The sequence below is a fragment of the Loxodonta africana genome, chromosome 6, assembly GCF_030014295.1.
Source record: "Loxodonta africana isolate mLoxAfr1 chromosome 6, mLoxAfr1.hap2, whole genome shotgun sequence".
In the NCBI taxonomy this organism is placed as follows: domain Eukaryota; kingdom Metazoa; phylum Chordata; class Mammalia; order Proboscidea; family Elephantidae; genus Loxodonta; species Loxodonta africana.
This window is the reverse complement of record NC_087347.1, coordinates 125068252-125092842: the sequence shown is the minus strand read 5'-3', so window position 1 is coordinate 125092842 and position 24591 is coordinate 125068252. Positions and strand designations below refer to the sequence as shown.

Below are 24591 nucleotides of genomic sequence, written 5' to 3'. Positions count from 1 at the left end.
CTTGAGATGGTCTCTAAATTCAGTTGGGATATACTCAAGGTCATATTTTGGCTCTCATGGACTTGCTCTGATTTTCTTCAGTTTCAGCTTGAACTTGCATATGAGCAATTGATGGTCTGTTCCACAGTTGGCCCCTGGCCCTGTTCTGACTGATGATATTGAGCTTTTCCACCGTCTCTTTCCACAGATGTAGTCAATTTGATTTCTGTGTGTTCCACCTGGTAAGGTCCATGTGTATAAAAAAAAAAAATATATATATATATATAGTTGCCATTTATGTTGGTGAAAGAAGGTATCTGCAATGAAGAAGTCGTTGGTCTTGCAAAATTCTATCATTCGATCTCCGGCATTGTTTTTATCACCAAGGCCATATTTTCCAACTACTGATCCTTCTTCTTTGTTTCCAACTTTCGCGTTCTAATTGACAGTAATCATCAATGCATCTTGATTGCACGTTTGATCAATTTCAGACTGCAGCAGCTGATAAAAATCTTCTACTTCTTCATCTATGGCCTTAGTGGTTGGTGCGTAAATTTGAATAATTGTATTAATTGGTCTTCCTTGTAGGCGTATGGATATTATCCTATCACTGACAGCGTTGTACTTCAGGATAGATCTTGAAACGTTCTTTTTGACAGTGAATGCAACACCATTCCTCTTCGATTTGTCATTCCCTACACAGTAGGCTATATGATTTTCCAATTCAAAATGGCCAATACTAGTCCATTTCAGTTCACTAATGCCTAGGATATTGATATTTATGTGTTCCATTTCATTTTTGACAATTTCCAATTTTCCTAGATTCATACTTCATACATTCCAGGTTCCAATTATTCACGGATGTTTGCAGCTGTTTCTTCTCATTTTGAGTCATGCCACATCAGCAAATGAAGGTCCCAAAAGCTTTACTCCATCCACGTCATTAAGGATGACTCTGCTTTGAGGAGGCAGCTCTTCCCTAGTCATCTTTTGAGTGCCTTCCAATCTGGGGAGCTCATCTTCCAGCATTATATCACACAAATGTTCTGCTGCTATTCATAAGGTTTTCACTGGCTGATGCTTTTCAGAAGTAGACTGCCGGGTCCTTCTTCCTAGTCTGGAAGCTCAGGTGAAACCTGTCCTCCATGGGTGACCCTGCTGGTATCTGAATACCGGTGGCATAGCTTCCAGCATCACAGCAACACGCAAGCCCCCACAGTACAACAAACTGACAGACACGTGGGGGTACAAGTTACATAAAAAACAGAAAAAAAAAAACCAAACCCAGTGCCATCGAGTTGATTCCAACTCATAGCGACCCTATAGGACAGAGAAGAACTGCCCCATAGAGTTTCCAAGGAGAACCTGGTGGATTCGAACTGCCAACCCTTTCGTTAGCACCTGCAGCACTTAACCATTATGCCACCAGGGTTTCCAACAAGTTACACAGTACTTAAAAAACTAATCTAAGACATAAAAATGGTCGAAATGGAAAATGTTTTATTATATATTCCATTACCCAAAAACAAAGCCCCTTCCCCCTCCAAAAAAGAAATCTAACCTTAACCAATCTGGTGCAAAGAGTACATAATAAATATTATAATAACAAATAAAGCCTTTGATTAAAGATGCGTTTTGCATTCAGACTATTATCATATTTTTTGTGATTGCACATTGTTGCCACATTAACTTAGAAATATTTCCATGTCACTTGTCTTATTCCTTCCTTTATTTAAACTATGACTGGAAAGTGACATATTAACTACAATTTAAAATTTTTGTGTATAAATAACGCCATAAAATGGCAAACAAAAATGCTGAAAACAGCTTGTGGCAAATTTGATAAAGGGCTACTATTTTAATTATAAAAGTACTCAGAGAACTTAAACAAATTATCTCATTTTAACCTCACACTAATTTTTATCATGTAAGCATTATTTAATGTCCACCTGTTTTAGCACAGTGAGTCCCCGGGTTACAAACTCCTGACTCATGGACAATATACTTGTCTTTTAACATTATGGAAATCTGCCCTCACTTTTAAATGGCTGAACCAACCCCTACTGGCAACAAATTCTTCATCACAATCACCTTTACTTGCTGCACATGCAACTTTTACATCACTGAAAAGGCTTCTAGCCTGTTCTTGCACTAAAGTGAGGCTAAATGAGAACCATATACACCTGTTCTGACTTACGTACACATTCAACTTAAAGACACACTTAGGGACAGATCTCGTTTGTGTAACCTGGGGACTGCCTGTGACAATAACTGTACCTTCCCGAAGATTCCACACCTACTAAGCTGTGGTACAAAGGATATGACTATATAATTCCTTAAAGAAAAAAATGTAACTAATAAACAAAAGCAATGAAAAACTAATCAACATGTTTAGTGATAAAAGAAATATCTAAGATTACAATGACATACCACCAGCAAACAATTAAAAAAAATAAAGCCCAATGAATGAGATAAAACACTTATTGCTGCCAGCACTGTGGACAGATGTAATTCTGTGGGAAGCAAACTGAGAATATTAAATAAGAGCGATAACAAAATCTACTACTTCTATCATCCATCCTGAATAAAACAAAATCTAGTATTGGGGGAAATATCTACACAGACCAATATGTTCATTGCTACATTATTTATATAAGAAAAATATTTATATCAGAAAAACACATCAGCAAATAGTAGTATATTTATACCACTAATTTTTCCTCTAATTGGCCATATCAGAAAGCTTCTAGCTACAAGTCAGAATCGAAACTCAAAGCTAAAACAGTAAGACATATTTTATTCATAAAATGGAAGTATAGAGTTACAGGAAATTCCAGAGTGGACTAATTCAGTAGATCATAGACACTAATAGGTCTTGGTTTCTTTCCCATCTCTCTCATCTACATACATTCTTAACGTTAGTTGTATTCGTGGGCCATTAGCAAGATGGTTAGGAGCTCTGGTAGTGCAGTGGTTGAGTATTCGGCTGCTAACCTAAAGGTCAGTGGTTTGAACCCACCAGCCACACTGGGGGAGAAAGATGTGGCAGTCTGCTTCCCTAAAGATTTACAGCCTTGGGAACCCTATGGGAGCAGTTGAGTCGCTATGAGTTGGACTCAATGGAAGTGGGTTTTTGTTTGTTAGCAAGATGGTCATACCAATTCCAGGATTCACACTCATACATGACTGTGTGCAAAAGAAGAACCTTCTTTGTAAGGTTATCTTACAAAGAGCTTCCCTTCATGTCTTACTGGTCAGACTGCGTCAAATGGCTGTTGGTAAAATGTATCACGGGTAAGAGGTATGTATTTCCAAAAGAGTTTCTCAATGGTGGTTTCCATTTAACACATCTGAGAAAAAAAATTTATAATAATGCTATGCACTCACCCCCTTCCTATCGTGAGTAAGTTGGTGTGGGGTGGGTCCAAGCATTAGTATTCCTAAAAAGCACTAAGATGAGTCTAATGCCCTTCTCTAGAAAGAAGATGGAGTAGACTCCAACTAAGTGTTTTTAAGTAAGAACCCTGGACATGCTACCACAGATCAACATAAGAAAACTCTGAAAGGTGGAAAAAGGTGATCTGGCTAGGGACTTGGGGCCCCGGGAATGACAGCAATGAGTTACTTTGTTTTCCTTTGCTTTCTCCTTATTAAGAGAAAATTAACGTAAAATTAAACTTTTAAAGCACACAGCTCGGTAGCATTTAGTGCATCCATAATCTTGAGCAACCATCACCTCTATCTAGTTCTACAACATTTCACTCACACCAAAGTGAACTCCTGTACCCACTGAGCAGTAAATTCCCACTGCCCGCTGCCCTTAGCCCATGGCAAACACGAAGCTGCCTTCAGTCTCTACGGATTTACCTATTCCGGAAATTTCATACAAACAGAATCATATCCTATGTGAACTTTTATGTCTGGCTTCTTTCACTAAGCATGATTTTGAGGTTCATCAATGTTGTACCATGCGTAAGTACTTTGTTCCTTTTTATGGTATTTTCATTGTATGGATATGTCACATTTGTTTATCCATTTACCAGCTGATGGACGTTTGAGTAGTTTCTACATTTCTAGTATTGTGAATACTGCGTCTATAAGCATTCATGTACAAGTTTTTGTTTGAATACCAGTTTTTAACTCTTTTGAGCATATACCTAAGAATGGAATTGCTGGGTCATATGGTAATTCTAAATTTAACTTTTTAATGAACTGCCAAACATTTTCCCAACCTGTTTACATTCTAACCACCACGTACAAGGGTTTCGATCTCTCCACAACATCACCAACACTTGAGATTTACAGTTTTCTTGATTAAAACCATCTTAGTGTCTGTGAAGTGGTATCTCATTTTTTTTTTCCTTTGAAGTGATTTTATTTGGTGTTTAGTATTTTTCCTCAAAAAAATAAATTTTTTAATTCTTTTTAAAAAATTCTATTGTAGTAATAGATGTATATATAATGAAATACACCATTTTAATCATTTTGAGTATATAATTCGGTATCATTAATTACATTTACGATGATAAGCAATGATCACCACTACTTCTAAAGCCTTTTCATCACCTGAAACAGAAGTGCCGTACCCATTCTGAAAGAGCTCCCCACTCACCCCTCCCCCTAGCCCGTAGGAACCTCTATTTTTGTCTCTGTCAATCTGTCTGTGCTGGTAGTGCAATGGTTAAGCATTTAGCTGCTAACCAGAAGGTTGGCGGTTTGTACCCACCCAGCCGTTCCTCAGGAGAAAGGCCTGGCAACCTGGTTCCACAAAGGTTACAGCCAAGAAAATCAAATGGGGCAGTTCTACTGTCACATGGGGTCACTATGAGTCAAAAATGACTCAACAGCTTCCAACAACAATAACAAATATTTCATAAATGGAGTTTCGCATAATATTGATCCTTTTGTATCTAGTTTATTTCACTTAGCATAACGTTACCGAGGAGCCCTGGTGGAGCAATGATTAAGCCTTGGCTATTAATTTTTTTTTTATTATTAATGGAAAGGTCGGCGATTCAAATCTACCAGCTGGTTCACAGGAGAAAACACCTGGCGATCTGCTCCTGTAAAGACGACAGCCTAGGAAACCCTATGGGGCAGGTCTACTCTGTTGCACTGAGACACTAACAGCTGAGGTCGACACAAAGGCACACAACAACAGTATAATGTTATCAGCGTTCATCCATACTGTAGCATATTATCAAAACTTCATTCCTGTTTTTGGTTGAATAATATTCCATTACATGTATACCAGAACCCTTGTGGAGCAGCGGTTAAGGGTATGGTTGCTAACCAAAAGGTTGGCAGTTCGAATTCACCAGCCACTCCTAGGAAACCCTATGGGGCAGTTCTACTCTGTCCTACAGGATCGCTATGAGTCAGAATTGACTCAACGGCAATGGGTTTGGTCTTTTGGGTTTTTTGGGACAGGAACATGTTTTTGGTGAATTAATGATGAATTCAGAGCATGAAGGGGACAACATACTCCACAGGCTAGTTACAGCAAAAATAAATGGCTGTGCCAAAGTCACAGTGAAAACAGGACTTGAAACTGAATCAACACTAATGGGTTTATCTCACCCCTAAGTCCAACCAGAGAAAGAGAAAGAAGGGCTAGTAAAGTTACACCAAGTCCTTCACTACATCAATTTTCTTCAGGAAAATATACAGAAACAGCTTTGACGGGATGACTATCAGATGGGCAAAAAGCTGACGCTGGCAACAATGAACTTGTCACCTGTGGTGCCCAAATTTTTAAGAAAAACAAGGACTCTAGTAGCTAAGACTTTATAAATCACTGCTTGGTAATTTTCAGAGGAAACTGAAAGGTTCTCCTTGTTATAGAATAGGGAGATATTGATGAGGTCACCTTATAAATGTGGCAGCTGCCCCCAGTGGGGCTTCCTGACATTTAATGGCACTTAATGGACAAAAGAACAAATACCAGAGCTACAGAAGTCCTAATTAGTTTGCAGGCTGCCACGTGCCACTGCACAGGCTACATGCCACACAACTGGGGCGCCATTCAGAGGCGGAAACACACACAATCTACACAAAAGCATGAAGCAGCTCGGTCAGTTTCAATGACTTGACTTCAGATCCCCAGAGGAATAAACAGACTATGTGCCTAGGAATAAACAGACTACATATCTAACAAATACTGTTTCCTTTAAGTAAGTTTGTTAATGACCTGAGATAATGCTAGAGAAAGTTTCTAGCACCACACTACCAGAGGTGTAAGAAGGGTAATGGGTGCCCTTGTTACACCTCAGCAAGGGGAGGTATGATTCGCCACAGGCCTCATCTGGTGACCACCTGGACTTGGGCCTGGGGGCAAATGATCCCTCTAACTCCCCCTTGCTCTACACCTCTGCATACTACTTATCATTCTAGTAATATATTTGGCTCTACCGGAACTAACATTTAAATATACAGTAGTTTGTTTTCCTGAAAGAATAATTAGATAGCACATTTATTACTACACTGCAAAATGCAACACACTACTGTCAACTAAGGAAGTCCCTGGGTGGTGCAAATGGTTAACTGTCCAACTACTAACCAAAAGGATGGTGCTTCAAATCTACCCAAAGGAGCCTCAGAAGAAAGGACTGGTGATCTAGTTCCAAATGTTCACAGCCATTAAAAACCCTACGTGCAGTTCTACTCTGAAACACATGGAGCAGCCATCAGTCAGAACTGACTCAACGGCAGCCAGCTGGGTTTTGGTTTTAGTGTCAACTAAAAGGAGCAGTGATGGTTTGGCATTAAAATTCTCACCTTACGTGTGGAAGACTTGGGTTTCGTTCCTGGCAAACACACCTCAGGTACAGCTATCATTCTGTTAGTGAAGACTTGTATGCTGCTATGATGCTTCCAAATTAAGATAGACTAGGAAGAAAAGCCTGGCAATCTACTTCTAAAAATTAGCCAATGAAAACCCTATGGATCACAACAGCCTGATCCGTTATACATGGGTTTGCCAACTCAAAGACAGCTAACAACACTGTCAATTAAATTGTCCAACCAGGAAATTATGCTAGATCAGAAACAGCAAGCGTTTTTATATTTAGCAACAATTACAGAATGGTAAGTTTAAATATTAATTAATTAGCTAAATATTAACTAATATGAAGTTAAAACCAGAACTATTAAGTTTATACAAAAAAAAAAAGGATTCTACAGACTTGTATAACATAAAATATGGCTTACTTTTTTACATCACTCCTCTAATACTTTCCTAAGACTGCAGCCTTCAGTGTGGACTACTCCTAAACAAAAAACAAAAACCCTCGCAACTGGACCAATAAACAACATCATGATAAATGGAGAAAACACTGAAGTTGTCAAAGATTTCCTTTTTACTTGGATCCGCAATCAATACCCATGGAAGGAGCAGTCAAGAAATCAAACGACCTATTGCATTGGGCAAATCTACTACAAAAGACTTCCTTAAAGAGTTAAAAACTAAAAATGTTACTTTGAGGACTAAGGTGTGCCCGACCCAGGCCATAGTATTTTCAAGCGCCTCACAGACATGTGAAAGCTGGACTATGAATAAGGAAGACCAAAGATGAATTGACGCCTTTGAATTATGGTGTTGACAAGGTCTATTAAATATATGATGGACTGCCAGAAAAAGAACAAATCTGTCTTGGAAGAAGTACACCCAGAATGCTCCTTAGAAGCAAGGATGGTAAGGCTTCGTCTCACATACTTTGGACATGCCATCAGGAGGAACCAGTCCCTGGAGAAGGACTTCATGCTCAGTGAAAAAGAGGAACACCCTGAAGGAGATGGACTGACACACTGGCTGCGAGAATGGGCTCAAACACAACAATGATTGTAAGGATGGTGCTGGCCTAGGCAGTGTTTCGTTCAGTTGTACACAGGGTCGCTATAATTCAGAACCAACTTGACGACACCTAACAACAATACATGGGAGTTTCTATCAACCAGAAATTTATATGAAATGAATTCTACACATTTCATATTATCTCTGCTTGGCAACCTACATAACAACTATCTGTTAATAGATGATAAAATACAAAAGAAAATATCTTACTTTTTGGAAAAGCACATTGAATTTGCAGGGTATGTCAGATAATATTCTCAATGGTACCTTTATTGATCCAACTTTCATTATTACTCTGCAGCCCTTTTTCAGTGTGAAATGGCTTGGAATTCAGGGTAAAAAAGATAACTGATTCTGCCATACAGCAACGTACACAGGAAATTTTAAGCTTAAGAAACTATTAAAATATAGGAAAAACCAATTCTCAACTTTATATGGAATGGAAAGAGGCCCCAAATAGCTAATGTAATGATGAAAGGGAAGAGCAAAGTAGGAGGCCTCACACTTCCTGATTTTAAAACATATTAAACGGCAGTCAAAACAGCTTGGTAGTGGTATAACAATACACAGAGACCAAAGGAATAGAATTAAGAGTCCAGAAATAAACCCACACATCTGCTGTCAACTGATTTTTTTTTTCTCGAGCTTTTACTTTATGCCTTGCTTGTACAAGCTTTCTGTGTATTACAATCTTATGAAATAAGTAATAAATATCAACATACACGAAAAAACAGAAGTTTAGAGCTGCTAAGTAAACTTTACTAATTACAGCTAGTAACTTGTGGAGTTGGAATATAAACATGAGTCCATCAGAATCCAAAGACTTGATTTTAATTCATCAGTTTTTTTTTTAATTTTTATTGTGCTTTAAGTGAAAGTTTACAAATCAAGTCACTCTCTCACACAAAAACCTATACACACCTTGCTACACACTCCCAATTACTCTCTACCTAATAAGACAGCCTGCTCTCTTCCTCCATTCTCTCTTTTCGTGTCCATTTCGCCAGCTTCTAGCCCCCTCCACCCTCTCATCTCCACTCCAGGCTGGAGATGCCAACATAGTCTCAAGTGTCCACCTGATCCAAGAAGCTCACTCCTCACCAGCATCCCTCTCCAACCCATTGTCCAGTCCAATCCATGTCTGAAGAATTGGCTTCGGGAATGGTTCCTGTCCTGGGCCAACAGAAGGTCTGGGGGCCATGACCACTGGGGTCCTTCCAGTCTCAGTCAGACCATTAAGTCTGGTCTTATGAGAATTTGGGGTCTGCATCCCACTGCTCTCCTGCTTCCTCAGGGGTTCTCTGTTGTGTTCCCTGTCACAGCAGTCATCTGTTGCAGCCGGGCACCATCTAGTTCTTCTGGTCTCAGGATGATGTAGTCTCTGGTTTATGTGGCCCTTTCTGTCTCTTGGGCTCGTAATCACCTTGTGTCCTTGGCGTTCTTCATTCTCCTTTGATCCAGGTGGGTTGAGACCAATTGATGCATCTTAGATGGCTGCTTGCTAGCGTTTAAGACCCCAGATGCCACTCTTCAAAGTGGGATGCAGAATGTGTGAACTGATTTTTGACGAGGGTGCTAAGTACATTCGATGGGGAAAGAAGAGTCTCTTCAAAAAATGGTGCCGGGAAAACTGGATTTCCACATGCATTAAAATGAAACAGGATCCATGCCTCGAATCATACATAAAAAACAAATTCAAAATTGGTTAAGAACTTAAATGTGCACACTAAAACCATGAAATTATTAGAAGGAAATACAGGGGCAACACTGTAAGGCCTAGCTTTTAACAATGTATAATCTAATAACAAAAGCACAAACAGCAAAAGACAAATAAATGGGACTTCATAAACATTAAAAATATTGGTTCATCAAATGACTTTACCAAGAAAGTGCAAAGAAAAGCTACCAACTGGGAGAGTATTTGAAAAGAATCTAATAATCAAATATATGTAAAACTTTGACAACTTAACAATAAAAAGACAAATAACCCAATCATAAAATGGGCAAAAAGGACTTCAACAGACATTTCACCAAAGAGGACAAACAAACACATGAAAAGACACTCAACGTCATTAGCCATATGAGAGATTCAAATCAAAGCTGCAATGAAATGGCCCTGGTGGCGCAACGGTTAAGAGCTTGGCTAACCAAAAGGCTGGCAGTTCGAATCCACCAGGCGCTCCTTGGAAACCCTATGTGGCAGTTCTACTCTGTCCTATAGGGTGGCTATGAGTCGGAATTGACTTCACAGTAAGAGGGAGGATGGCTAAGGTGCTCTGATGGCACAATGGTTAAGCACTTGGCTCTTAACCAAAATTTGAGCCCATCAGGTGCTCCAGGGGAGACAGATGTGGCAGTCAGCATCCATGAAAACTGACACCCTTGGAAACCCTATTGGACAGTTCTACTCTGTCCTATAGGGTCACTATGAGTTGGAATTGATTTGGTAAGAGCGAGTTAGGTTTTTGTTTTTGTTTTTAATAACTTTTATTAAGCTTCAAGTGAACGTTTACAAATCCAATCAGTCTGTCACATATAAGTTTACATACATCTCACTCCCTACTCCCACTTGCTCTCCCCCTCTTGAGTCAGCCCTTTCAGTCTCTCCTTTCTTGACAATGTTGCCGGCTTCCCTTTCTCTCTATCCTCCCATCCCCCCTCCAGACAAGAGTTGCCAACACAATCTCAAGTGTCCACCTGATATCATTAGCTCACTCTTCATCAGTGTCTCTCTCCCACCCGCTGACCAGTCCCTTTCATGTCTGATGAGTTGTCTTCGGGGATGGTTCCTGTCCTGTGTCAACAGAAGGTCTGGGGAGCATGGCCGCTGGGATTCCTCCAGTCTCAGTCAGACCATTAAGTTTGGTCTTTTTATGAGAATTTGGGGTCTGTATCCCACTGATCTCCTGCTCCCTCAGGGGTCCTCTGCTGTGCTCCCTGTCAGGGCAGTCATCGATTGTGGTCGGGCACCAACTAGTTCTTCTGGTCTCAGGATGATGTAGGTCTCTGGTTCATGTGGCCCTTTCTGTCTCTTGGGCTCTTAGTTGTCGTGTGGCCCTGGCGTTCTTCATTTTCCTTTGCTCCAGGTGGGTTGAGACCAATTGCTGCATCTTAGACGGCCGCTTGTTAGCATTTAAGACCCCAGACGCCACATTTCAAAGTGGGATGCAGAATGATTTCATAATAGAATTATTTTGCCAATTGACTTAGAAGTCCCCGCAAACCATGTTCCCCAGACCCCCGCGCTTGCTCCGCTGACCTCTGAAGCATTCATTTTATCCCGGAAACTGCTTTTGGTCCAGTCCAATTGAGCTGACCTTCCATGTATTGAGTGTTGTCCTTCCCTTCACCTAAAGCAGTTCTTATCTACTGAGTAATCAATAAAAAACCCTCTCCCACCCTCCCTCCCTCCCCCCCTCGTAACCACAAAAGTATGTGTTCTTCTCAGGTTTACCATCTCTCAAGATCGTATAATAGCGGTCTTATACAATATTTGTCCTTTGGCCTCTGACTAATTTCGCTCAGCATAATGCCTTCCAGGTTCCTCCATGTTATGAAATGTTTCAGAGATTCGTCACTGTTCTTTATCGATGCGTAGTATTCCATTGTGTGAATATACCACAATTTATTTACCCATTCATCCGTTGATGGACACCTTGGTTGCTTCCAACTTTTTGCTATTGTAAACAGAGCTGCAGTAAACATGGGTGTGCATATATCTGTTTGTGTGAAGGCTCTTGTATCTCTAGGGTATATTCCCAGGAGTGGGATTTCTGGGTTGTATGGTAGTTCTATTTCTAACTGTTTAAGATAACGCCAGATAGATTTCCAAAGTGGTTGTACCATTTTACAATCCCACGAACAGTGTATGAGAGTTCCAATCTCTCCGCAGCCTCTCCAGCATTTATTATTTTGTGTTTTTTGGATTAATGCCAGCCTTGCTGGTGTGAGATGGAATCTCATGGTAGTTTTAATTTGCATTTCTCTAATGGCTAATGATCGAGAGCATTTTCTCATGTATCTGTTGGCTGCCTGAATATCTTCTTTAGTGAAATGTGTGTTCATATCCTTTGCCCACTTCTTGATTGGGTTGTTTGTCTTTTTGTGGTTGAGTTTTGACAGAATCATGTAGATTTTAGAGATCAGGCGCTGGTCGGAGATGTCATAGCTGAAAATTCTTTCCCAATCTGTAGGTGGTCTTTTCACTCTTTTGGAGAAGTCTTTAGATGAGCATAGGTGTTTGATTTTTAGGAGCTCCCAGTTATCGGGTTTCTCTTCATCATTTTTGGTAATGTTTTGTATTCTGTTTATGCCTTGTATTAGGGCTCCTAGGGTTGTCCCAATTTTTTCTTCCATGATCTTTACCGTTTTAGTCTTTATGTTTAGGTCTTTGATCCACTTGGAGTTAGTTTTTGTGCATGGTGTGAGGTATGGGTCCTGTTTCATTTTTTTGCAAAGGGATATCCCGTTATGCCAGCACCATTTGTTAAAAAGGCTATCTTTTCCCCAGTTAATTGACACTGGTCCTTTGTCAAATATCAGCTGCTCATACGTGGATGGATCTATGTCTGGGTTCTCAATTCTGTTCCATTGGTCTATGTGTCTATTTTTGTACCAATACCAGGCTGTTTTGACTACTGTGGCTGTATAATAGGTTCTGAAGTCAGGTAAGGTGAGGCCTCCCACTTTCTTCTTCTTTTTCAGTAGTGCTTTGCTTATCCGGGGCTTCTTTCCCTTCCATATGAAATTGGTGATTTGTTTCTCTATCCCCTTAACATATGACATTGGAATTTGGATCGGAAGTGCGTTAAATGTATAGATGGCTTTTGGCAGAATAGACATTTTTACTATGTTAAGTCTTCCTATCCATGAGCAGGGTATGTTTTTCCACTTAAGTATGTCCTTTTGAATTTCTTGTAGTAGAGCTTTGTAGTTTTCTTTGTATAGGTCTTTCACATCCTTGGTAAGATTTATTCCTAATTATCTTATCTTCTTGGGGGCTACTGTGAATGGTATTGATTTGGTTATTTCCTCTTCGGTGTTCTTTCTGTTGATGTAGAGGAATCCAAGTGATTTTTGTATGTTTATTTTATAACCTGAGACTCTTCCAAACTTTTCTATTAGTTTCAGTAGTTTTCTGGAGGATTCCTTAGGGTTTTCTGTGTATATAATCATGTCATCTGCAACTAGTGATAACTTTACTTCTTCCTTGCCAATCCAGCTACCTTTTATTTCTTTGTCTAGCCTAATTGCCCTGGCTAAGACTTCCAACACGATGTTGAATAAGAGCGGTGATAAAGGGCATCCTTGTCTGGTTCCTGTTCTCAAGGGAAATACTTTCAGGTTCTCTCCATTTAGAGTGATACTGGCTGTTGGCTTTGCATAGATGCCCTTTATTATGTTGAGGAATTTTCCTTCAATTCCTATTTTGGTAAGAGTTTTTATCATGAATGGGTGTTGGACTTCATCAAATGCCTTTTCTGCATCAATTGATAAGATCATGTGGTTTTTGTCTTTTGTTTTATTTATGTGATGGATTACATTAATGGTTTTTCTGATATTAAACCAGCCTTGCATACCTGGTATAAATCCCACTTGATCAGGGTGAATTATTTTTTTGATGTGTTGTTGGATTCTATTGGCTAGAATTTTGTTGAGGATTTTTGCATCAATGTTCATGAGGGATATAGGTCTATAATTTTCTTTTTTTGTAATGTCTTTACCTGGTTTTGGTATCAGGGAGATGGTGGCTTCATAGAATGAGTTGGGTAGTATTCTGTCATTTTCTATGCTTTGGAATACCTTTAGTAGTAGTGGTGTTAACTCTTCTCTGAAAGTTTGGTAGAACTCTGCAGTGAAGCCGTCCGGGCCAGGGCTTTTTTTTGTTGGGAGTTTTTTGATTACCGTTTCAATCTCTTTTTTTGTTATGGGTCTATTTAGTTGTTCTACTTCTGAATGTGTTAGTTTAGGTAGGTAGTGTTTTTCCAGGAATTCATCCATTTCTTCTAGGTTTTCAAATTTGTTAAGAGTACAATTTTTCGTAGTAATCTGAAATGATTCTTTTAATTTCATTTGGTTCTGTTGTGATGTGGTCCTTCTCGTTTCTTATTCGGGTTATTTGTTTCCTTTCCTGTATTTCTTTAGTCAGTCTAGCCAATGCTTTATCAATTTTGTTAATTTTTTCAAAGAAGCAGCTTTTGGCTTTGTTAATTCTTTCAATTGTTTTTCTGTTCTCTAATTCATTTAGTTCAGCTCTAATTTTTATTATTTGTTTTCTTCTGGTGCCTGATGGATTCTTTTGTTGCTCACTTTCTATTTGTTCAAGTTGTAGGGACAGTTCTCTGATTTTGACTCTTTCTTCTTTTTGTATGTGTGCATTTATTGATCTAAATTGGCCTCTGAGCACTGCTTTTGCTGTGTCCCAGAGGTTTTGATAGGAAGTATTTTCATTCTCGTTGCTTTCTATGAATTTCCTTATTCCCTCCTTGATGTCTTCTATAACCCAGTCTTTTTTCAGGAGGGTATTGTTCATTTTCCAAGTATTTGATTTCTTTTCCCTAGTTTTTCTGTTATTGATCTCTAGTTTTATTGCCTTGTGGTCTGAGAAGATGCTTTGTAATACTTTGATGTTTTGGACTCTGCAAAGGTTTGTTTTATGACCTAATATGTGGTCTATTCTAGAGAATGTTCCATGTGTGCTAGAAAAAAAAGTATATTTTGCAGCAGTTGGGTGGAGAGTTCTGTATAAGTCAATGAGGTCAAGTTGGTTGATTGTTGTAATTAGATCTTCCGTGTCTCTGTTGAGCTTCTTACTGGATGTCCTGTTCTTCTCCGAAAGTGGTGTGTTGAAGTCTCCTACTATAATTGTGGAGGCATCTATCTCGCTTTTCAATTCTGTTAAAATTTGATTTATGTATCTTGCAGCCCTGTCATTGGGTGCATAAATATTTAATATGGTTATGTCTTCCTGATCAATTGTCCCTTTTATCATTATATAGTGTCCTTCTTTATCCTTTGTGGTGGATTTAAGTCTAAAGTCTATTTTGTCAGAAATTAATATTGCTACTCCTCTTCTTTTTTGCTTATTGTTTGCTTGATATACTTTTTTCCATCCTTTGAGTTTTAGTTTGTTTGTGTCTCTAAGTCTAAGGTGTGTCTCTTGTAGGCAGCATATAGATGGATCGTGTTTCTTTATCCAGTCTGTGACTCTCTGTCTCTTTATTGGTGCATTTAGTCCATTTACATTCAGGGTAATTATAGATAAATAAGTTTTTAGTGCTGTCATTTTGATGCCTTTTTATGTGTGTTGTTGACAATTTCATTTTTCCACATACTTTTTTGTGCTGAGGCGTTTTTCTTAGTAAATTGTGAGATCCTCATTTTCATAGTGCTTGACTTTATGTTAGTTGAGTCGTTACGTTTTTCTTGGTTTTTATCTTGAGTTATAGAGTTGTTATACCTTTTTGTGGTTACCTTATTATTTACCCCTATTTTTCTAAGTAAAAACCTAACTTGTATTGTTCTATATCGCCTTGTATCGCTCTCCATATGGCAGTTCAATGCCTCCTGTATTTAGTCCCTCTTTTTGATTATTGTGATCTTTTACCTATTGACTTCCATGATTCCCCGTTATGTGTATTTTTTTTTTAATTAATCTTAATTTGTTTGTTTTTGTGATTTCCCTATTTGAGTTGATATCAGGACGTTCTGTTTTGTGACCTTGTGTTGTGCTGATATCTGATATTATTGGTTCTGTGACCAAACAATATCCTTTAGTATTTCTTGTAGCTTTGGTTTGGTTTTTGCAAATTCTCTAAACTTGTGTTTGTCTGTAAATATCTTAATTTCACCTTCATATTTCAGAGAGAGTTTTGCTGGATATATGATCCTTGGCTGGCAGTTTTTCTCCTTCAGTGTTCTGTATATGTCGTCCCATTCCCTTCTTGCCTGCATGGTTTCTGCTGAGTAGTCAGAACATATTCTTACTGATTCTCCCTTGAAGGAAACCTTTCTTTTCTCCCTGGCTGCTTTTAAAATTTTCTGTTTATCTTTGGTTTTGGTGAGTTTGATGATAATATGTCTTGGTGTTTTTCTTTTTGGATCAATCTTAAATGGGGTTCGATGAGCATCTTGGATAGATATCCTTTCGTCTTTCATGATGTCAGGGAAGTTTTCTGTCAGGAGTTCTTCAACTATTTTCTCTGTGTTTTCTGTCCCCCCTCCCTGTTCTGGGACTCCAATCACCCGCAGGTTATCCTTCTTTATAAAGTCCCACATAATTCTTAGGGTTTCTTCTTTTTTTTTAATTCTTTTATCTGATTTTTTTTCAGCTATGTTGGTGTTGATTCCCTGGTCCTCCAGATGTCCCAGTCTGCATTCTAATTGCTCGAGTCTGCTCCTCTGACTTCCTAGTGCGTTGTCTAATTCTGTTATTTTATTGTTAATCTTTTGGATTTCTACATGTTGTCTCTCTATGGATTCTTGCAACTTATTAATTTTTCCACTATGTTCTTGAATAATCTTTTTGAGTTCTTCAACAGTTTTATCGGTGTGTTCCTTGGCTTTTTCTGCAGTTATCCTAATTTCATTTGTGATATCATTAAGCATTCTGTAAATTAGTTTTTTATATTCTGTATCTGATAATTCCAAGATTGTATCTTCATTTGGGAAAGATTTTGATTCTTTTGTTTGGGGGGTTGGAGAAGCTGTCATGGTCTGCTTCTTTAAGTGGTTTGATATGGATTGTTGTCTCCGAGCCATCACTGGGAAACTAGTTTTTCCAGAAAATCCGCTAAAAAAAAAATGCAGTCAGATCCCTATCAGAGTTCTCCCTCTGGCTCAGGCTATTCAGATGTTAATGAAGCCGCCTGGGGAGGGTGGGGGAGGGAACAGAGAGATAGGAGAGTAGCACCTCAGAATATAGCCAGAGTTGCTTGTCTTGCTTGGAATGACTATTATATCTGAGATTCCTGCAGGCGCGTCGCCTATGTGTGCTGGCTGTGTGGAGACTGCCCCCGGAGGGTCTGGCCTGCTGGAGTCACGGTCAGATCCTCCGCTTCCAGGCCCACGCCCAGCGTCAAGGCTCCCCTACTGGGATGATGCACTCTCGACTCCAAAATCAGTCGCTGCCTCCTGGGGACTTCTCGTCCCTCCAGCCATGTGGCCGTGCCGCCCCGGAGAACCAGTTGGGCCTCCTCCCGGGGTTAGTTCGGATGGGTGGAGCAGCTCCCCGTGCTTGTGCCGTGACCGAGTGTCCCGGCTGGGACGCTGTTCTCCCCGCTCCAATACCAGTCGCTGCCTCCCGGGGTCTTCTCCTCCCGGCTGCGTCCCATGCCGCCCGCGCGACCCGGCTGGTCCCCTTCCCGGGGTTAGTTCAGGGGGGTGGAGCAACTCTCCGTGTTTATGCCGTACCTGCGTCCAGTCCAAATCCCTGTGGGACGGTTCCCCGGCTCGGATGCTGCTCTTTCTGTTCCAAGACCAGTCACTGCCTCCCGGGGACTTCTCCTACTGGCTGCGTCCCACACCGCCCGTGGAACCGGCTGGTCCCCCTCCCGGGGTTAGTTCAGGGGGGTGGAGCAGCTCTCTGTGCTTGTGCCGTACCTGACTGGTACGCTGGCTCCAGGCTCTGGAAACCATCCCTGCTTCCCCGTATTAGTTCGTTCTCCGTCTCTAAATCTGTGTTTTTTGTTCAGAGTTTGTAGATTGTTATGTATGTGATCGATTCACTTGTTTTTCCGTGTCTTTGTTGTAAGAGGGATCCGAGGTAGCGTCTGCCTAGTCCGCCATCTTGGCTCCGTCCCCTAAAGGATTTCTAGGTTTTTTTTTTTTTTTCAGGATCGCTAAGATTAAAAAATAAATAACAAATTTTGGGGAGGATGTGGAGAAGCTGAAATCCTTATCCATTGCTGATGGGAATGCAAAATGGTACAGCCATTGTGGCAGTTCCCAAAAAACTAAAAATAGAACTACCATAAAAAAAAAACCCAAATCCATTGCTGTTAAGTCAATTCTGACTCGTAGTGACCCTATAGGACAGAGGAGAACTGCCGCATAGGGTTTCCAAGGAGCAGCTGGTGGATCAAACTGCTGACCTTTTGGTTAGCAGTACAGCTCGTAATTACTAAACCACCAGGGCTCCAGAACTACGGTATGACACAGCGATTCCAATCGTAGGTATACAGGTAGCCCCCAACTTACAACGGATTTGAGTTACAATGAACAGCATTTCCAACCATCCTTTTTTTTTTTGTACATGTTGTTAGTAATATGTAATACATACAATGTTGCAGGATGTAATCTGTTGATGTATCATTCTCGTATGTTCATTAGCAGACGTTCAATTTTACGATTTACTGTTCAATACACCGCCATATAGATTCAGCTTTCTAAACTAAAGCAGAGGCTTCAGCTGCTTGAAATCATGGACCCAAACACTGATCACTTTGCTAAAGTCGATAGGCAGATTCAGGAAGCAGTGAGATGTTATTGCAAAATATGTGACGAAAAAAAGAAAAGGACCAGACAGATAACTCTCACTAATTTTCTGACTGGAAAGGCCACCACGATTCCCAGGGATAATCCAGATGATCCAGAACCTTCCACGAGTGGACTTATTACCACAACTGACAAAATCCCAAGGCCGTCTTAACTCTTCTTCATTGCTGGAGTAAACTTTCACGATTTGTGTATTTTTTTGTACGTATGTATGTATTAAAATATATCTATAAGTTTATATGCAATGTTTCCACTCCCAAAGACAAAAAAAGATTGGATTTATAAAGATGTTCAAAGGTGAGATTTATAAAGATACTGATAAAAAAGGCAATGATAAGGAAAACTTACCAAAAAAAAAAAAGAGGAGCCTGACTTAGGTCAGAACCAACCTACAGGTAGTCCCCAACTTACAAAGGGGTTCTGTTCTGATGACTCCATCATAACTCAGTTCTGACATAAGCTGAATACCAATTTTTTTTTTACTTTTCACTATTATTGCCTTTTATTATGAGTATCTTTATAAATTCTACCTTTGAACATGTGCAAGTGAACATCTGGGAATGACATCAGCAAATTACATGCTGCAACATTTTATGTAGTACATATTACTAATGATAAGATGTGCTATTTTAGTCTGGGTTCTCTAGAGAAACAAAACCAGTAAAGCATATAAATATATACAGAGAGAGATTTATATCAAGGAAATGGCTCATGTGGCTGTACAGGCTGGAACATGGGTCAGGCTGGAGACTTCTCCAGATTCATATAGCTGCAGGGGCTGGTGAACGCAAGATCAGCAAGTCAGATAGCAGGGCTCTTGCTCACAGGCCGCGAAGACCAACGAATCCCAATATCCACAGGTAAGCTGCTAGCTTAAGTCCCAGGAACTGGAGGTCAGGTGAACAGGAACCAGATGAAGGATCCAGAGTGAGCAAAAGCCCACAACCCTTGCCAAAAAGTTTACTTATATTCATTGCAGGCCAACGCCCAAGGAAACTCCCTTTTAACTGCCAGGCTACTCACAGCAGATCCCATGGTGGTGGTGATCACATTGTGTCAAATCTCATCATGGGAGTGATCACACCATCGTATGACTGCCAAACTACATCATAACTGCCAACCACTGAGAATCATGGTTCAGACAAGTTGACACACAACCTTAATGATCACATGTATGAACAAAAGCCAAAAAACAGATGATCATAAGTGTGATTCATTGTAACTCAAATATGCTGGATATTGGAGTCTACCTTTATACCTAAAGGACTTAAAAGCCAAGACTCAGAGACTTGTACACCAATGTTCACTGCAGCACTAATCACAACAGCCAAATGCCCATCAACAGATGAATGGATGAACAAAATGTGGTACATACATACAATGGAATACAACTTAGCCAGTAGGAGAAATGAAGTCTTGATATATGCTACAGTATGGACAGAGCTTGAAGACATGCTGAGTGAAATAAGCGAAAAACAAAAGGACAAATATTGTATGGTCTCACTTATACAAAAAGAAAAGGCAAATGTAGAGACCAAAGTTTATTAGTGGTTACCAGGGGTGGGACACAGGAGGAAAGAGGATTATTGCTTATGTAGTACTGAGTTTCAGCTTATGGTGATGGAAAAATCACATTGGTTAAGGGAGGGTTTCACAGCCGATTATTGTAATTGCTGTCAATAAACTGTACACCTGTAAAAAGTTGAATTGGCAAAAGCTGTGTGATAGATATATTTATAATGACACACACACAAAAAAAAATACCTGCTTAGGCTGCTTATGTACAACCAAATACCTCATGGGATTTGTTTGGTTTCTTGGTTGGGAGGTTTAGGGTCATGGTTTCATGTGACATTCCAGTTAATTAGCCTAATAACGTGTTTAGTGCTTCTGTTCTACCCCCTAGTTCGCTGCATAGTGCCTGAGGTCTTTTAAGTTTGCGAGTCACCATCCACAACATGACAATTGCTCTCTATTCACTAGGAACAACTGAGGAAGAAAGACAGTCAGGAATAGGAGGAGGAAATAGAGTGTGTGGCTAATTGCCTCCATGAACAACTGCCTCCTTTGCCATGAGACCAGAAGAACTGGATGGTGCCCAGCTACCATTATGGAACATTCTGATCAATGATTCCACAGAAGAATCCTGATCAAAAGGGGGAAAAGAAGAACAGGATTTCAAATTCTCATGGAATTCAGAATTGTTGGAGCCATGGAGACTGGATGAACCCCTGAAACTACTGCCTTGAGATGATCTTTAAACCCTGAACCAAATATATCCCCTGAAGTCTTCTTAAAACCAAAAGATAGTTTAGCTTAACTAGTAAATGTCTGCCTTGAGTATTATGCTCTTTTAAGAACTCTAAAGGTTAGACAGGAAGCTAAGTGGGCAGTGAGTTTATATTTATATTAATGGGGGAGGAACAATTCAGAGAAGGAGGGTGAGAATGGTTACACAACTTGTAGAATATAATCAATGATGCTGAATTGTACATGTAGGAACTGTTGAATTGGTAAATGTTTTGCTGTGTTTATTCTCAACAAAAACAAAATAAATAAAATTAAAAAGAAAGAAACTGGTTAATATAGAAATTTGTACTTTATATTATCTAAAGATTTGAAGTATTATAATAACATGTGCAAAGAGCTGGAGATAGAAAACCAAAAGGAAAGAACATGTTTGGCATTTCTCAAGCTGAAAGAACTGAAGAAAATATTCAAGCCTCAAGTTGCAATAGTGAAGGATTCCATGGGGAAAATATTAAACGATGCAGGAAGCGTCAAAAGAAGATGGAAGGAATACACAGAGTCGTTATACCAAAAATAATTAGTCAACGTTCAACCATTTTTAGAGGTAGCATATGATCAGGAACCGATGGTACTAAAGGAAGAAGTCCAAGTTGCACCGAAAGCAATGGCGAAAAACAAGGCTCCAGGAATTGATGGAATTATCAGTTGAGATCTTTCAACAAACAGATGTAGCACTGGAGGTCCTACTCATCTATGCCAAGAAATGTGGAAGACAGCTTCCTGGCCACCTGACTGGAAGAGATCCATATTTATGCCTATTCCCAAGAAAGGTGATCCAACCGAATGTGGAAATTACAGAACAATATCATTAATGTCACACATAAGCAAAATTTTACTGAAGATCATTCAAAACGGCTGCAGCAGTATATCAACAGGGAACTGCTAGAAATTCAGGCTGGATTCAGAAGAGGACGTGGAACCAGGGATATCATTGCTGATGTCAGATGGATCCTGGCTGAAAGCAGAGAATGCCAGAAGGACGTTTACCTGTGTTTTACTGACTATGAAAAGGTATTCGACTGTGTGGATCATAACATATTATGTATAACATTGAGAAGAACGGGAATTCCAGAACACTTACTTGTGCTCATGAGGAACTTGTACATAGATCAAGAGGCAGTTGTTTGGACGGAACAAGGTGATATTGTGTGGTTTAAAGTCAGGAAAGGTGTGTGTCAGAGTTGTAGCTTTTCACCGTACCTATTCAGTCTGTATGCTGAGCGAATAATCCGAGAAGCTGGACTACTATATAAAGAATGGGGCATCAGGATTGGAGGGAGGTTCATTAATAACCTTTGTTGTGGAGACAACACAACATTGCTTGCTGAAAGTGAAGAGGACATGAATCACTTACTGATGAAGACCAAAGACGACAGCCTTCAGTATGGATTACACCTCAACGTAAACAAAACAAAAATCCTCACAACTGGACCAATAAGCCACATCATGATAAACAGAGAAAAGACTGAAGTTGTCAAGGATTTCATCTTACTTGGATCAACAGTCATGGAAGCAGCAGTCAAGAAATCAAAAGATGCATGCATTGGGCAAATCTGCTGCAAAGGACCTTTTTAAAGTGTTGAAAAGCAAAGATGTCACCTTGAAGACTGAGGTGCGCCTGCTCTAAGCCATGGTATTTTCAATTCTATCATATGCATGTGAAAGTTGGACTAGAATGAGGAAGGCCGAAGAAGAAGTGATGCCTTTGAATTATGGTGTTGGCGAAGACTATTGAATATATCATGGACTGACAAAAGAACGAACACTTCTGTCTTGGAAGAAGTACAACCAGAATGCTCCTTAGAAGCAAGGATGGCGAGACTGTGTCTTGCATACTTTGGACCTGTTGCCAGGAGGGATCAGTCCCTAGAGAAGTACATGCTTGGTAAAGTACAGGGTCAGCAGAGAAAGAGGAAGACCCTCAATGAGATGGATTGACACAGAGGCTGCAACAATGGGCTCAAACATAACAACAACTGTAAAGATGGCACAGGACCAAGCTGTTGTGCATAGGGTTGCTGTGAGTCAAAACTGACTCAATGGCACCTAACAATAACAACGAAGATTTGAAAGCATAGAAATCCCCAGGTAATACAGCATGAAATGGGTGAGGTGCCATCCTGGAGACTTGAAAATGAGGAAATATGGACTATATATTCAATAATATTATTTTCAGAATGTTATATTTTAGGGTGTGATAATGGGCCTGTGGTGACTTAGGAGATTCTTAGGAGAACATGCTGAAGTATTTAAGGGTGAAGCCTGCCACTTAGTTTCAGAAGATATAGGAAAAAATACATGCACAGTAAGAAAGATAAAGCAAATGTGCAAAATGTTAACAACAGGTCAATCTAGGTAAAGGGTATTCGTTATATTATTACTTCACCTTTCTGTAGGTCTGAAATTTTTTTTAATGAAATAGAGGAATGCATCTTTACATATATCAAAACATTTAAGACTGTTCACAGTAATATTATTCATAGGAGCTCAAAGTGGAAACAATCCAAGTACATGCCAACAGTAAACTGGATAAGCAAATGGGTAAGTAAAGTGTGGTACTGTCACACTTTAGGAATGAAAATGAACCAACTACTCCAACCCACCATATAAATGAAACTCACACACACACACAAAAAAAAAGGCAGAACAAATGAAGCCAAATACAAATAGAACTCACTTATATGAAATTCAAAATCAGTCAAGTCAAATCTATGGAGATGGTGGTTACCTTCAAGGGAGGTGGTGACTAGAAGGGCATGAGGTGGGTTTCAGAGGTTTTGGTAACATTCTATTTTTCTGGGGGATGGTTCCATAGGTATATTCACTTTCTGAAAATTCATCCTGCTGTATCCCTATGATTCATGTACTTTTCTACATGCACGTTATAGTTCAATCGACATTTATTAAGTAAAAAAATAACTAAGATCGCATTACTCATAAGCCCATTCAGTGAGCTTCCCACCTGTAAAGTTAAATCCAAAGCTTTTATCTACGTCTTTATCTAAGACTCAGAAAGTCTTAGATAATTTGGCTGACACCTACCTCCCAGCCTCCTCTCCTTCCCACTCTTCTTATTCCCTTATTCTACTGTAGCTACTCTGGCTTCGATGACATTCCTGAACACTACAAATACAGCTCTTACATGTGCTATTTCTGCTGCTGTTTCCTCTCTCATTTGCTTCATGTCTCTGCTCACATGTTCCCTTGTGGGAAAGATCTCCCTGGACCTCTCCATAAAAACAGCATGCTCCCTTGTTCTGTTTTGTTTACAGCATTTATTGCCACCTGACATCATATATTTAAATATTACTTAACATATTGTCTCCCCCTCTAAAATATAAGCTCCACAACGTGAGGGCAGGATTCATGACTGGTATTTTTTAATTTCTTTGAATATACTAGGGTAATATATCTTGTATATAGTAACTATTCAAATATTCATTGAATAAATATTTCAGACAAGACTCAGATAAGACGTGGGCTGTCATTTATCTCTGTTTAGCACAATTTTTATTAATAGTATGTGCAATATTACAATGCAAATATACTCTACTAACCACAATACTCCGCTGGTTTGTCAACAGTGTCCTCTGAAGTACACTTTTTAAAAGGCCCAATTTAAACGACAGTAGTTACAAACCCACATTAAAAGACTTTCTTAATTGAATAAAGTGTTTCAAACTGTACTACAACTTAATGATTCCAGTTTTAAGATATATCTAAATTCAGATTTATAACTGTCTTAGTTATTTAGTGCTGCTATAACAGAATACCACAAGCGGATGGCTTCACCAAACAAAAACTTATCTTCTCACAGCTTAGGAGGCTAGAAGTCTGAATTCAGGGCATAATTTCTAGTGGAACGCTTTCTCTCCTATTGGCTCAGGGGGAAGGTTCATGCTTTTTTTCAGCTTCTTTCCTTGGAGATCTTCATGTGGCCTGACATCTATCTTCCC

The 24591-nt window shown here is 39.6% G+C and overlaps 1 protein-coding gene across 9 annotated transcripts in view; it reads right to left on the bottom strand.

The window, feature by feature from the left end:
• Positions 1-24591, bottom strand: part of PTPN4 (protein tyrosine phosphatase non-receptor type 4) — a 239006-nt gene that overhangs the window by 162151 nt on the left and 52264 nt on the right. The gene's annotated exons all lie outside the window — the stretch shown is intronic.